The sequence below is a fragment of the Coturnix japonica genome, chromosome Z (genome assembly GCF_054131305.1).
Source record: "Coturnix japonica strain WE chromosome Z, WE-NBRP24, whole genome shotgun sequence".
Taxonomy (NCBI): domain Eukaryota; kingdom Metazoa; phylum Chordata; class Aves; order Galliformes; family Phasianidae; genus Coturnix; species Coturnix japonica.
Window position 1 is genome coordinate 60,190,863 of NC_140702.1, and position 15,100 is coordinate 60,205,962.

The 15,100-nt window shown below is 38.5% G+C and overlaps 1 long non-coding RNA gene across 1 annotated transcript; it reads left to right on the top strand.

Annotated features, from left to right (window-relative positions):
* The first annotated feature begins 1,554 nt into the window (after nt 1-1,554).
* Nucleotides 1,555-12,456, top strand: LOC146754115 (uncharacterized). Its single transcript, XR_014939581.1, has 4 exons — nt 1,555-1,890; nt 5,363-5,569; nt 7,223-7,318; nt 9,713-12,456. It is a non-coding gene; the product is annotated as an uncharacterized LOC146754115 (long non-coding RNA).
* The last annotated feature ends 2,644 nt before the right edge of the window (nt 12,457-15,100 follow it).

The following is a 15,100-nucleotide window of genomic DNA, read 5'->3' on the forward strand; positions in this document are numbered from 1 at the left end:
AATCCAGGTTTATCTCAGCTTTTCTTTAGCTGATTGGGAACAGGTTTAAGTTCAACTGGACAAAGTCACCCTTAAACTGGACTGAGACTGTTCATACCGGATGTTCTATTAATTAGCCCAAATGGACTAATTGCACTAATGGGTGTGTAGAAATCTTCATTGGTGTTCATCATCTTTTCACACGTTTAGGGAATCTCTCCGTGCTCCCATGCTTGGCTGTTTTCCGCTGTTCCAAGATTATAGCAGAATTAAAGTGATTGGGGTCTAAAAATTCAGAGAAAGCTACGTATGATCAAAATTGTAGTTGTTTTAACATTGACAAAGTCTCATCAGAGGGCAGGGCAGTGAATATTTTCAATGGGAGACTCTGCTGCTTCCTATAGTTTTTGGAACAGCAATGAAATCTTACTTTCCTCCTCATGGGTAATCCAACAGTTGTAAGAAAAGTTAATTCCTTCAGTAATAACTGAGTGAAACAAAAGTTTTTGATGGAAATGCTGCTTTTAAAAAAGTAACAAAAACTGGTTCTCTCTCTCTCTCTTTTTTTTTTTTTTTTTTTTTTTTTTTTTTTTTTTTTTTATTTCTTTACCAATGCTTTATTGCTTTATTTCCATTTCGCTTGTGGAAAAATTAAGAAGTATGAAAAAGAAAGGCCAAAAGCTTGGAGACAACTGGCAGTATTTAGACACTGCCAAACAGAGTAACAGCAAGTGCCAAAATAACAACAAAAAGCAGTCCTCCTTTTTCCACACTCTCAGTTGATGCTGAATTTTCAGTTTTCTCCACAAGTGTTTGTTTACAGAAGAACTTTCCTTTTCTCTTGATGGGGCTGCAGAGTGGGCAGCCTTGCACACAGCCGGCTCCCCAGCCACGGTTCAAGGACTCAAGCTCAGCGGCTCCCATCTCCTCCACCTTAAGAAGGCTGTGGAAACAGTTGTCAGAAAGTCAGCCACATTCACTGCCAGGGTTGGATTTTTGAACTGGTGACACAGGATCTGCAATTTATTATCAGTCTTCTGCACTCTGTTAGATATTGCACAGCAATTGTATTTTATAACTAGGTAAAAAAAAAGGGGGGGGGGTGGGGGGGGGAGTAATTTAATAAGCACTTGGAAATTGCCAAATTACTTAACTGCTCTGTCCAGCACAGCAGTCTGGAGTGGAAAGGCCAGCACCTCACCCTTGGAAGGAAGAGGCAGAAATAAATCTGCAATGGGCAATTAGGAAACAGCCAGCCAGCTGGAAAGCTTCTGATTAACCCATTACTAAACACGTGGCTGATGCTGCAAGAAGAGTCTTTTTATTTTCCCTAATTCATATGAAATTGCTTTTTATACCATATTATTGTGAACATTCTCCTTATTCATGTATATTTGAATCACATTAAATTGTTGACATCAATGATATCTTCTGGCAATGCTTTGTGTTGCGTAATTAATGCTGGGAAACTCAGGATTCCTATCATTTAATGAGAGTCATTATGTATTAATGATTAGGCAGATATTAATTACATTTAGCAGCAAACATTTTTCTCAGAATCTAGTTGTTTATGCACGGTACTAAATGCATTGTGGGTGAAAGTGTGTGGCAGCTCTCCTTGCACTCTGTTAAGACTCAACGCTAATGCTTCCTGCCTTGTAAATCTGCCCAGTTAGCTGTGTACCTGGGGAAAAGATCCTTGGCAATTTTCGGCATACTTTTTTGGAGGTCAGCGGATCTTTACTTCCAGAAATAGTGGTTCATAGAGCAAAAGGAAAACTGACTTTCTTTTGGTTGCTGTGGTCAGGCTCTCTGTAACAGCTATGGCTGAGTTTGAAACTGACCCTTCAGAAGTCTGAGCATGGCTTCATCTCGCTACTGCAACCAATGGACTCATCAGGAATTACAAAGGTAGTGTTTGCTTTCCTTTTGAATTCTCTTTTAATATGTAATTGTTATCATATATGCTATTAGATTCCTTTCTAAAGACCCAGTGAACCAGTAGTTCTGGGTTAGCCTTGCAGAGAAAGCTGTCTTGAGAAGGAGACCAGAGTGTACTTGTATAATGATCCCCTGAAGCAGGTAGGAAGCCCTGACTCAGCTGACTAATCAGTGAGAAGTCTGTTGACATATCTGTAAATAACTTGACTGAACTACTGAAAGAATGTGTCACAGATCACGATGACCGATGCAGAACAGCCTTTTAATTATTCGAACATATTAGGTTCCAGTTCAGAGTAAGTCAAGGAAACTGGGTCATGATGTTTATCAAGACACTGAGATCTTCCTGCTCTCCCACCTTCTGGCAGAAAAGCTCATGTTGGTTTAGATGGAAACAAGCCCACACACCTGGATATAAACTCTGTTTTCCTCATTCTTGTTTCCTTCCCCTGTGTATTCTGAGCTCTTTCCTGCCTCCTTCTACCAAAGCCACTGCAGGTCCTCGGTCCCCATTTTAAAACACGCAAGGTGAATTTTTGGCTTGGATGAATTTTTTAAAAACTGGAAGGCAGCCCCTGTGGCTCTTCTTACTGGGCAAGGAGGTGTCCCCATGGGCTGTCTGCTTAGCCCTTCAGGCTCAAGGGATGGCACTGTTGTAGGGGGAGCTCCAAGTCTCCCAGTCTGCTGCTGTATGTCACAAACCCCAACTGCTGGGAAACCTCCTTTTCTCAGATTTTAACAGGCCACATTATCTTTTCCTGTTTCAGCTGGCACCAAACGGAATCAGTTCATCTGTCTGTCTGAAATTCCTATATAAATTCCAGGTTTTGTCCCAAAGTTCTCAATATTCTTGGTCCCTTTGACCTTGAAACATCAAACACAATCTTTTAATAGTCAGAACTATTGGCAAACACTTCTCAAATACTAGTTACCTTCAGAAGGATGGAATCCCAATTTCATCGTTAAAACCTGATCTGTTTTCAGAGCTGGCCCTGCTCTGAGCAGAGGTTTGGGGCTGAGGACACTCAGTCTCTCTTCTAAACTGAGTAATGCCATGGAAAAACAACCCCCCCTCCACCCTCCAAAATAAATAAATAGATAGATAAATAAATAAATAGAGCAGAACTTCCACCCTTGTTGGGTTTGAGCTTCAAGTACAATGAGTATTTAAACCAGATGTTTTGTTATCATAGAATCATAGAATGGCATGGTTTGAAAAGGACCATTGTTCATAAATGCAATTTAGTGAGTCTGTACAGAACAGTCCTGCAGGTCTAGAACTACTTGTATGCAGTTTCTATGTTGTTTTTTTTTTATTCTTTTGTTTTTTTTTATATGGAACTCAGCCCTTGGAAACCTCAGATGACATATCTGTTCAAAGCACATTGTCATTATGTTTGGTAAAGACAATTTTGCTACACAAATTGGAATTTAGTTGTTTTGTTTCCCTCAGATGAGATGAAATGCTATTTTTTTTTTTAATCCCCTAGCCCACTCACCCTGTCCCTGAGAGGCAAGAGCAGTTAGTTTATCTCTGTGGACTTGAGTAAGGAAAGGAGGTGTGTGGTGAGGTTGGTGGCATATTGCAGAGAGGCAGAGATAAGGCTGTTAACAAACTCAGATGATTAGGGAATCACCACATCCCTAAAGTTACTGTCCAATTGATCTGACACTGAACAGCCCATCCATAAATTGCAGAGTGCAGTATTTGTACGGAATTTTATGAGGAACATGAATGTCACTTCATGTGGATGTTGCAATGCTGCTGCTCCTTCAAGAACCATCTTCCTGACCTACTTCTCATTGCTGCTTTCCTTTTGGAGGCAACAGCCACTTGTATCAGGATGCTGCCAGTTGTTGTGATGGACCTCTTCATCTCTCTTAAATGCTGGTTCTGTGCTGGGAGGTAGCAACTGTGCATAGCCAGGGTGTAACAGTGGATGAGTCACTGTACCTCATGTGTTTTCTTTTCTTCGGCTGGAGTGTGCTGTAGCCCTGGGTTTGCCCCTTGCAGCATAAGGCATTATGAAGACTTTCTCTCAGTCAGTTTGGTGTGTGCCATGGTGACAATAAAGACTCTACTGAGCTGATGTATTGAATTGTAGCACTTAAAAACCATTTACATTAGGAAATACCTGATGTCTGTGAATTAATTGCTATGGACGAAATTATTCAGGGTGTCATTCTGAATGTAATGTTGCAGGTTTAAATTACTCAGACTTCTGGGAACATACTGACTTCACAGCTGCAAGACTACTTAAACCCTTTCAGATAATGCCTATTGTTCTTTAAAATGGGAAACTTATACTGAAGTTATACCTGGGCAGCCTGGTTCATCATTTTTCTGTGCAGGTGTGCTTGCAACAGATGCCCTCTTTCTGGCTGAAGATCCCCATGCTACCTAGCATCCTCATCTCATCCTGAGAATTCTGACTCTTTAGCAGCCATGGCATGATGTCAAGAGAATAGGAGCAGTTATCACACTAGCAGCTAGATGCATGCATCTATATTTAATAGACATAAGTAAAAATATCCTGGTAAAATGAACACTGCTAAACAGTGCATGCTTATCTCTCATAACTCTCTGGTTTTGGGATGGAGTGCAGAGTACTTGGGAGCCTGTAGGGAACTGGGACTATTTGTTCCCTTTAGGTAATGCTGTCCCGTGCACTTTACAGGTGTTTTCAGTTGACAGTTTTGCCATCCAATAGATCAGACTATCCTCTGAAAAGGAAAAAATAAATCTGCATAAATTGATTTATTGTACATTTTTTTTCAATAGAACTTTTTATTTCGTTTTCACACAGCTATAGAATAAATACACATGTGCATATCCTCTTTTCTTATAGATAGGTAGGAAAGGGCTTGGAGGCTTCAAAGCAGAGGCATGACCCTGCAAGAAAATAAAAATAATAACCCCAGAATACAGAACATGTAGGATTCCAATATCAGGGCTTTTTTTCTTCTGATATCGTTTAAAAATAGTCTTCAAGATTGAAGACATTTATCACAGATGTAAAATTATCTTATATGTTTCACTTTGAAATGTTACCAGATAATTTACAATTTCTGGATAAGTGGTTAGTGACCCTATGTTTTCTTGTCTCCGTGGAATGGTAATTAAGCTGTTTAAGTCTCAGCTGGGAAAAGCACTGTGCAGAAAACTCCTGTGTTTCCTTATCCACCCTGGTGCCCTCCCCAGCCTTCTCCTTTTGCCCATTCTCCAGCTCTTCAACTCTAATCCACCCTCACTTTTCCTGCTGCTCATTAAGAAAATTAAAATTTTCTATTTGTATAAATTACTGAATTTTTAGATTTAGAGTGAAAATTTTGAGCACTGATATCCTTTACCTTTTCCCCTCATGTTCCCACTGTTCCCATAAAACACATTTCTGATCTTACGGGTCTTATTCACTTTTTTTTTTCCTTTTTTTTTTTCCAGCTTTACAGCCCAGTTCAGAGAGCTTTGACTGTAGTCTTGTTGTTCATGGACCATGTACACCTGGCTGAGGAGAGAAAACCTGAAGTACTGACCCAACAGCAGAATGGGGGGAGAGGAAAATTCACATAGAGGTGATCTGCAGATGAGCTTTTTCTATGAACAGCAACAGTAAAAAAATAATTTACTATGACAGTAAATTAATGTCAGGTAAAGCAAATATTTTTCTTTGCCTCAGCAGATAACATTTCTTTATTTCCCTTTAGCCATATAAGAACATAAAACTTTGATACACCCTTAAAACAAAGCACTCATTTGAAGTCAAAGTTCATTTAGAGAATGTTGAAATTAAACATTTACCATTCAAGAATTAATTATCTGAGCTAGAACAATTAAATGAATTCAATCTATGTGTTTCTGAACATTTTGCTGAGTATGAATATGTATTTTATAATCTTACAGAAGTACCTTCTCCTCTTCTGTTTATTGAGAAGAAATGTTATGGCTCTCATTTTATGGAGGAAAAATCAGGGCAGAAAGAGTATGAGGGTCTAGTCACAAGTCCTTTCTTCTCTTTCTCCCAAATACTCATTCTGGTACTTCGCCATGTTTGTAGTTCTGACCTCTGTGAAACATTCTGAGGTGTCCTGCATGGTCAAGGGCATCCCCAGTTCATCAACAGTACACTGCAACATTGCTATCCAAGACATCATAGAATCATCACTGTATTGTTTGAGCTGGAAAGGATCCCAAAATGTTATCTAGTCCAATCCCCCTGCAATGAACAGGAACACCTAAAGCTACATCAGGTTGCACAGAGCCTGATCCAGCCTTACCTTGAACATCCACTGGGATGGAGCATCCACCACATCTCTGAGCAACATATTCTAGTCCCTCACTACACTTATTGTAAAATATTCTTTCTTATATCCGACCTAAATCTCACCTCTTTTAGTTTGAAATCATTGCCCCTTGTCCTGTTGGAGCTCTTGGCTATGTGAAGCATTAATCATGTATGACCACAGACACATCTGGGAGTATGAGGGCTTGAGAGAACAAATAAGATCTCTAGTGATTAAAATTAAGCTTCAGCTGACCACTGCTTATCACAGGAGGAATCAGAGAGTGTTTGACTATGAACAGAGCTTTAACAGAGACTTCACCTTGACAGGAGTCCTAAATTAGTGGTGAGCAAGTGAATAGAGACATAGACTTCAGTGAGTCTATTCAGAAGCCACAAACCAAACAGTCATTCATTTTTCTCACTTCCTCTGCCTTTCTACTTCCTTGTTTGTGTGGAACTCCAAATGGAAATGCCAAATGTCGGTTTTCTATTGTTTCCAAGAGATATAAAAAAAGAAAAACTACCAAAATTAGCTTTGTTAATATCCTTGGCACGGTATTCCAGATAGATTTCTAGACCAAAAAGTGATTTTGATCTAGATATTTGGATACCTACCAGACATCTGGACTTCCTGAAGACAGCACAGTTTTACTTCATCTATGCGTTTTGTTTTTCCTATCACACTGTCAAAAGTACCACAAAAATACTCAAGCACAGGAGGAACAAATTTACAGGGAAATTTTCCAGGAATTAAATATATGCATTTAGCTGGGTGTGGTTAAGGAAGTGTGATGAGGATTATCTTCTGGGCATTCTGTCCCTTCAGAAGAAAGGTGAAACATCTGTGGGGCAAAACCAGTATGTAATTAGAGGTAATGGAGTCCTGCTAAGGCTCAGGCTGTGGCTCCTGGCTCCACTCTGGTTCCTAAAGTGTTTCCTTGTGGTCTGAGGAGATCTGACAGGATATGTCTCTGACTCCTTATTTTATTTTATTTTATTTTATTTTATTTTTTCCCCAGTCTATCTCTTGTCTGGGAAGAGCAGCTGGAAATTTTCTTTGTACATTCATTGTAAGCTGCAGCTACACAAGAAGACCAACTGGAGTAAAAAGAAATGTGAGATATCATTATGTTGATGTTTACCCTGTTTACTGTTTACGTATAGATTTTTAGAAGTTTATTCATGTCAGATTTATTTTTATCAGTGAAATTCATCACATACTAGTTGTATGATCTTGAAATGATTCCTGCTCTCCGTTATAAGAACCACACTGGACAGAGACTATAATCCTTGACTGGCCAAAACTGAATCAATATTTCTTCAGCTTTTCTAAATTTTCAAATCCAATGAAACCCTTACAATAATCCAATATCAAAGAAACTATTTGTAGTTGTTTTTCAGTAGATATAAAGGTAGGTGTAAACTGTCAGAGAAAGGCCAATATAGCTTATATGTAGAGCTAGAACATTTCTGAGGAGAAAATAAGGAATTTGAAAAATTTACAGTTCCTGTGGCCAGCAACTGAACTTGTTTTTTTGCTATCTTGGTTTTTCAATGGTTGCCTGAAATACATGCTTTATATCTGGTTTGTGTGCTTCTTCATGTATTTATGTTACTACGCACATTTTGGGGACAAGGGTTCCTCTCTGTATGTGCAAATTATGTGTTCCTTTCAGGTTGTAATTGGGACCTTGGGTTCTATTGTGGAACACTGTGTGCTTTGTAACTTTTTCTAATGCTTGGGTTTTTCTATTTTACACTGATTGTAACTTGTGTAAGACTGTTATTCATAGCCCAAGTAGAATGTAGATCATTCAAAATACCTGCCATCTTGATGATGTAATTGTTCAGCTGAAGAAGCGTTACTCATGGCATTACATACAGACAGAGGTCTATAGCATCTCAAAGGTTTTGACAGGGCATATTCCCAGACTGATACTGAAGTGGATGCAGGTGCTTTCTGCACTCCTTTTGAGCTCATAGAAAAACATTATGAGTGAACAAAGATAGCGGTCAAATCTCTGTCAGCACAACAGACCTAGAAAAACAGCTGTACATTTTCCTTTCCTTTCCTTTCCTTTCCTTTCCTTTCCTTTCCTTTCCTTTCCTTTCCTTTCCTTTCCTTTCCTTTCCTTTCCTTTCCTTTCCTTTCCTTTCCTTTCCTTTCCTTTCCTTTCCTTTCCTTTCCTTTCCTTTCCTTTCCTTTCCTTTCCTTCCTTCCTTTTTTATTTTTATGTATTTTATTTTCTTTTTTTTTCTGTGAAGCAAAGAAAGGAAAGGAAAGGATGCTAAGAACACCAGGACACTAGTCTTGAGCACGTATATGAAGGGGTAGAAGAGCTGGACTCAAATTTTCAGGGATTTGGAAAGCTTTGTGTAAAGATGCAAAGTGTGTCTTTGGGAATATGAAGGAAAACTTGCTGGTGTAGATTTAGCTGAAGTATGTATTAATAAGCTGAAAGTAATTCTGAAGCAGGCAGAAATTGATGGTATTTTGAGATTTTAACTCCTGTATAATTGAAAATACAGATGGTCAGTACAGGAATTATCACAATGCCAAGACTACCACTTGGAATGCTGGGGGAGCAGCGGTAATTCAGTTGTTCTGAAGATCAGAAAAGTAAAAGAAAGGAAATGAGATTTTGCCTACAGTCATTTAATTATCTATGATCATAAATATGTCTGAAATGCCATACTTAAAAACACCGTCTAGAATTAGAAATAATAATATGATAATCAAAAATTTCCCTGAAATTTCACCTCCATTTAAATATATTTACCCAACCCTAAAATAGCAGCTCTGATATTTTACATCGACTGAAGTAATTTGGTTCATTCATTGAACACGAATTGTAATTACAGAACTTCCCCACAACCACCCCCACCACATCCCATTTGTTGGTAAGAGCCAGGATGAAATGTATAATGTGGTATTATTTTTAACTCTTTTAATCTACACGGCTTGTGTATGTTTGCAAGCATGCATGTTCACATTTATATGGATTTATTGATCTACAAAAGTAAATGTGTCCTACTAATATTTTGAAGCATTCAACCAAAATGCAACTGTGATAGCAGCAATTCTCTTATGAAATGAAGCATGCAAGATATTTTTAATGTGGGGTGTAATGGATGGACTGTAAAGTTTTTGAACTGTAGGTAGGGAACCGACTAACTCTACAAAAACCTCATTTTTCAGTTTGTATCCAGATGTCACAGTGGGCACTGAAATTTCTCCTTGGAGTATTCCCCAAACTTGTCTATTTGCTGTCTAATCCCAGAGGTTTACTATATTAGTATAAATCAAAGCTAAGACCCATATTTTTTCCTAAGATTCTAACAGCTGTATCAAGTCAGAGAGCTGTGCTCTTTAACTGGGCTTAGAAAGAAGTTAGTTACATAACCTCAAAACATTTTGAAATGTCCTGCTCATCTAAATTCCCCTACCATCTTGCTTTCTAATTTAAAGTTTCCTAGATGCCTTATGTTTCACTTCTTTTCATCCACAGCATGCCACAACTTCAGCAGAGCAGAGACGTTTAAAACCAAGCAGATATTCCAGTGTACTGGAACAAAGAGCTAGGTGTCTGCCACAGGAGAGCTCGACACTAAAGGTATTCACAGGGTACACCTAACTTGAATCAAAAGGATAACAACATGCTATCATCAAATAAGTGTTGTAGCAAGCAGTTCATTCTAGAAGACAATAGCAGAACTATGGACAGAGGGTAGGAGGATATAGTTATTATACAGGAGGAAAGACAATGGGACTCCTGTCTCAGCTCCCAGAATAGTCTGTGCATTTCTAATTGAATTACTAGATGAAGAAGTGAGGCAGTGATGGGTCATCAGCTTCATAGGAGAGCAGCTTCTGGTTTTTGTTTTCACTGTGTGTTTTTGTTTTTACAATGTTGTTTTCCCCACCACTGGACAATGTTTATGAGTAAATAGCAATCATGATCAGCCTGTACCTTCAATAGCAATGCATATAGAATAGCACTGCTCCAAGGTGCTTCTTCATGCTAAGTGAAAGAAACAAGTATGAATAACCCTTCTCCTTTCATGCAGAAAAACAAGGCTTTGTGGCTAAAAGTTGAATTAAAAGTGTGGTTGCATACAGTACTCTGAATAAATAACATCTAATTACTGAATCTTGGAGGCTTCTTTGGGCTTTGCAAACAGTTTTCCAGATAAACTTGAGTCTTTTTATCAGTATTGAAGGAGTCTCAAAATTGTTCTGTGTCAACATAAAGGAACAGTCTTAACTGTGTAACAGCACTGTAGAGTAACCCAGGTTATCTCTGATGCTCTCCAAATGATGTCCAGCAGCCTTCTTGTATATCCTAAAAGAGAACTAGCTTGATGTGAATATCAGACATGTGGGCCAATTAACAGTTGGTTTCTTTAGAAAGACACTAGGAAAATCCAGTGAGAGAGAATTCATAGACAACTAGGCCAATGCATTTGGACTGAACTTTCCACGCATGGTTTTGTTTTTCAGTGTTTCTAAACCTATTTGTCTTCAAAATATAAGTTTTTATTTTATGCTACTAGATTTATGGGAAATCTTTGCTTACTGCAGTAAAGGTGTAATTATCAAATCAGGCTTTAATTCCAGATACAACATAACAGGAAGGATGTTCATTTGTTTTACATGCACAGAGTTAGCACTCATTTACAAGATGTAACAGCAAGAGAAAATGAACACTAGCTGGAACCAGGAACAAATGCAGTTTTAATTAATCTTGGAGGTTTCTTGAGTATTTTGTGCAGCCAGATCTTGCAATCTCAGATTCATAGAAATACATGGACTGTGGGCTGTGCACATCTGTGAGCATCTCACCTGACAGTGCAAGATCCAGGTTTTCAAATTTGCCTTGCAGTCTTAAAATGCAGAGAACACCTTCACTGAATTTTAAAAGCATCCTAGCTCACTGGTGTCATTAATTCTAAGCTGCAACCAGAATTAGTGACTGGCATATTTGTAAATCCTGCTAGATTCTCCCAGCATCTTCAGACAACAAAATGCACTTGAAAACCTGTCTTTGATTCTTCCCAGAAGATCTTGGTTATGAGGTTGGCAGATCATTTAGGAACACCGTGGGCATTTTGAGTTGTATGTGAATTATGTAAAAAGTTTGGGAAGTCTTGGTTTTTGACACTATTATGGTTGTTCCTGTTTTGCTATTACGTACTACACAGTGAGTACTTTGCAGTTTCATAAGTTTGAACAAAACGAGCTAAACCCTTCCTAATCTGTGGCCTTACATATATAGACCATTAGACTTCCTTGCAGACTGGAACTGGTCTTAGCATTCTGCTCCGGTCTTACCTTTAACACTAGCAGGTGTCATGCCTCTAGATTCACCAGTGCTAATGGACATACACTTGTGGTACTTGGTACTTAATATTATTAGACATCAAGCTGTTTTCAGGTAAATCACTGGGCTACAGGAGGATCCCAGGGAATAAAGGGGAACAGAAGATCTAACAAAGTTATTTACAACAAATAGGCACCTTTTTGTTTTTTTCCCCTCCATGTAGTTTAATTTTACAGGCTGATATCCATCACTTGAAGTGCCTCTCCACCATGCCTTTCTGGGTGAAACAGGTTCCTCTCTGTCTTTGCATGTCCAAATTTCAGCACCACGTATACATCACCCAGCTGCTGTGCATGTCTTGTTCCTCTGACAATGTTTTTCTGACGAGTCTCAGAAGAAAGACACAGGATAAAGCTGCAGAGCCTGGGCAGAAGCAAGCTTTGCCACTGTCCATTCTGAATGACTTCCACTGTACAAATGCCTCAAAGCCAGCCATGAATGCTCAAGCTGCTTCTGGGAATGATGGAGGACCCAAAGGATGATCAAACAAGCAGCAGTAAAGTTAGGAGAACTGGGGAAGTATTGCACATGAAGGAGGCATGTGATACAGAAAAGCAGAGGCCCTGCCTTCATGTTCTGGAAGAGTTTCAACTTTCCACACTTCGCAGGGCAGAGGGCCAGAACCCCACAGGAGTTTGCTATGCACAGCTGACAAGGAGGGGTTTGAATTGCTCAGAGACTGCCACAGAGCTGCAAAAGATCTTGGCCCTTACGTGCACCTTTGAATTGTTATTATATTAATATTCTTTCTTAACATTGTCAGAGAAACCAACATTTTTCCCATGAGAAATTCTGTGTCTTTTACTTCACTGTAATCTGGCCAGTACTGTTGCTATTGGAAAAGATAATAAAGGAAGTGAGTTATCCAAAGAGCTCTGGCAATATATATACATATATTATTGGTCCACCACATGGATTTGTTTTTTAATCTTCAGGGTCTCAGGAAATATCACTGCATCAGAAAATGGATGTGACCATCACTGTAAGTTGCTAGAATTAAACCAGAGTTATACAAAGGTTGCTTTTTAACTGAAGTATATTTTTCAGATCTCGGATGGAGATAAGACGTATTCTGGGCTCTCTTTCCCTCCTAATCTCTCTTTTAGTCTTTATTTGTTTGCTTATTTCTTTGAAACATTTTTCTTTCCTTCCCTGTTGCTCAAAGGTGCTTCACTCGCACAAGCAGAGTTTCATATTCTAAATGACAGAGATGGAAAAATGTTTCCCAGCCTAGGGCTTAAGCCCAGGCCCTGGGAATAAATTATAGAGCTAACAATAGTGTTTTAGGGATTTGAGAGCTGAGACATTTAAACAGGCTTTCATGGAATGGAGCTCTTCTGGTTCACTGACTCATCTAAAATTAAACAGAGAGTTTCAAATAAAAACTATGGTGTTATTAAAACCCAATGAGAATTGAGAAAATAAGCAGGTTGAATAAGATTACTCTAACAAATGTTTCTAGTGTTAATTTACCAGAATGCTCCATATTTTCAGCTAGCCAGATGACTTAGAACAAGCCTGAGCTCCCAAGTCTCTGTGGGAGCACATGGAAGGAATTCTTAAGTCTCAAGTACAGTTGGCCTCGGTCTGAAGTCTATTTTCAAAACAAGGCTTAGAAAATCTATTCATGATGTTTCAATGTTGAATTCTCAACAAATCCATTGTTGAAATTATTGTGGAAAAACAAGTTTCTCTTTTTCAGTTTGGGATCTCTAAGTTTTGGGTTAATTCTGAAAATATCCAGTTTTAAGTCTTTGATTTAAAATCAGTGGTCAGATTTTTACCTGTGGTCAGATTTTTACCTGCTGCAAGTTCTGAATGATATGGTGAAAGAAGTATTTTTGCTGCTGTAAGTATAGAAGAGAAATCAGGCCCTAACCTGCACTGATATGTACATGTATGAACTGATGCAAGAAACTGAACATTTAGGCTAAACATTTTCCAGAGCACTGATATCCACTTAACACATGCTTTCAGAACTCTATAGTCCCTAACTCTTTCTAAGGATTCCTCCTGTATCTCATCTTACATTTTTCTTCCCTGGCATTTTTGACAGGGAATATGTCATATCTACGTTTGGAAAGAGTTTTGTAAATTTACAGCACTATATAAATCTTTTATAATAATCCAAATGTAAACCTTTACTGGCTACAGTAATACAGATGGAAAATTCTTTGTTCATTTCTCAATGACTAAGTACTGCCTTTAGTGTTATATTTATAGGAAGTTTCTTTTTACTGTAAATGCTATTCTTAGAGTTGGAGTTAGGAAAAACAGCAATTCAATACACATCTTTTACTTTACTTGAAGGGCAAAGAACTTTTATAGTTATAATGCGTTCTTCAAGCAGACAGTTAGCAAGAAGGACTTTTAACATTACGTATGGGGCAATAAGAAGTATTTTCTCTCTTCTGGAGTATATGGCACCTACATCCATACCTACTGTAATTTTTTATGGACTCCCCACATTTTCCAAATATCCTCAATTTGTGACTTTTCTCAGCATCTAATCTCCCATAATTGTTTAGCCTGTAGACCAGGATACTCTCCTGCCAGGAGAGTCTGAGCCAGTGCATCCGACCTTGCTTTGAGAAATCTGAAAAGGTGTCCTTGGCTACTGTCTTTACATGGCAGCCTTTCCCTCCAGACAGAGCATCCCTGCACACTGGTCTACCATAGGTCAGCGTGGAAGTCTGCATCTTCCCATAGCCAAGAAGGGTGCTGTGCTTAGCCTCAGTTGGATCTGAATGCGAATAACCAGATTTTACATTTTTCTTGACTCAATTTTGTAGAGGCTCGTGCAGGGTATGATGTAGTGGAAATCACATACAATAAATCAAGATAAATTCCTCTGTAAAACCAACATGCAGACATACATCTCTTCCTGCTTTATTGATGAGGTTCCTATTGAGGTTTCCTGCTTATAATTTATTTCACATAAGCTGATTAAAAAGTCATTAAAAAACAATCAAATATTTCCATAGCTGGAACAGGATTACAAAGATGGAGCAATCATTCATTTGCCATCTTGCTGTGTTAATAGAACAGCTGCTGCCACCACTCTTTTAACACTGCTGATCATTCTTGCCCCAGCTTATCTTCACTGAAAATAAATGTTTTGCTTTTCATGTCAAGATGACTAACTGAGCCTGTTTGAGACAATGTGCATGTCTTTCTTGCTCACCTATATAAGTAAATTCATTAGATTCTAGAAATACTGCTTAGAAGTGATCTCCGGAGACCATCCAATACTAACTCCTGCTCATAATGATAGCATAACACAAGACAAGGTCAGCCCTGCATTTGTCCAGCCAAGCCTTGAAAACCTCCAAGAATGGAGACACAGCAGTGTTTCTGGACAGTAATTTCCAGCCCCATACCATGTTCCTACTGTAAAAGTTTATGACAAATTAATACTCTCTCATTGTTCTTGTGAAACAAGATTAGATTGTATTGCAAGTTATATATCTTTCTATAAAAATAATGTTTCTTTTGCACTGATGGTAGGGAGATGTG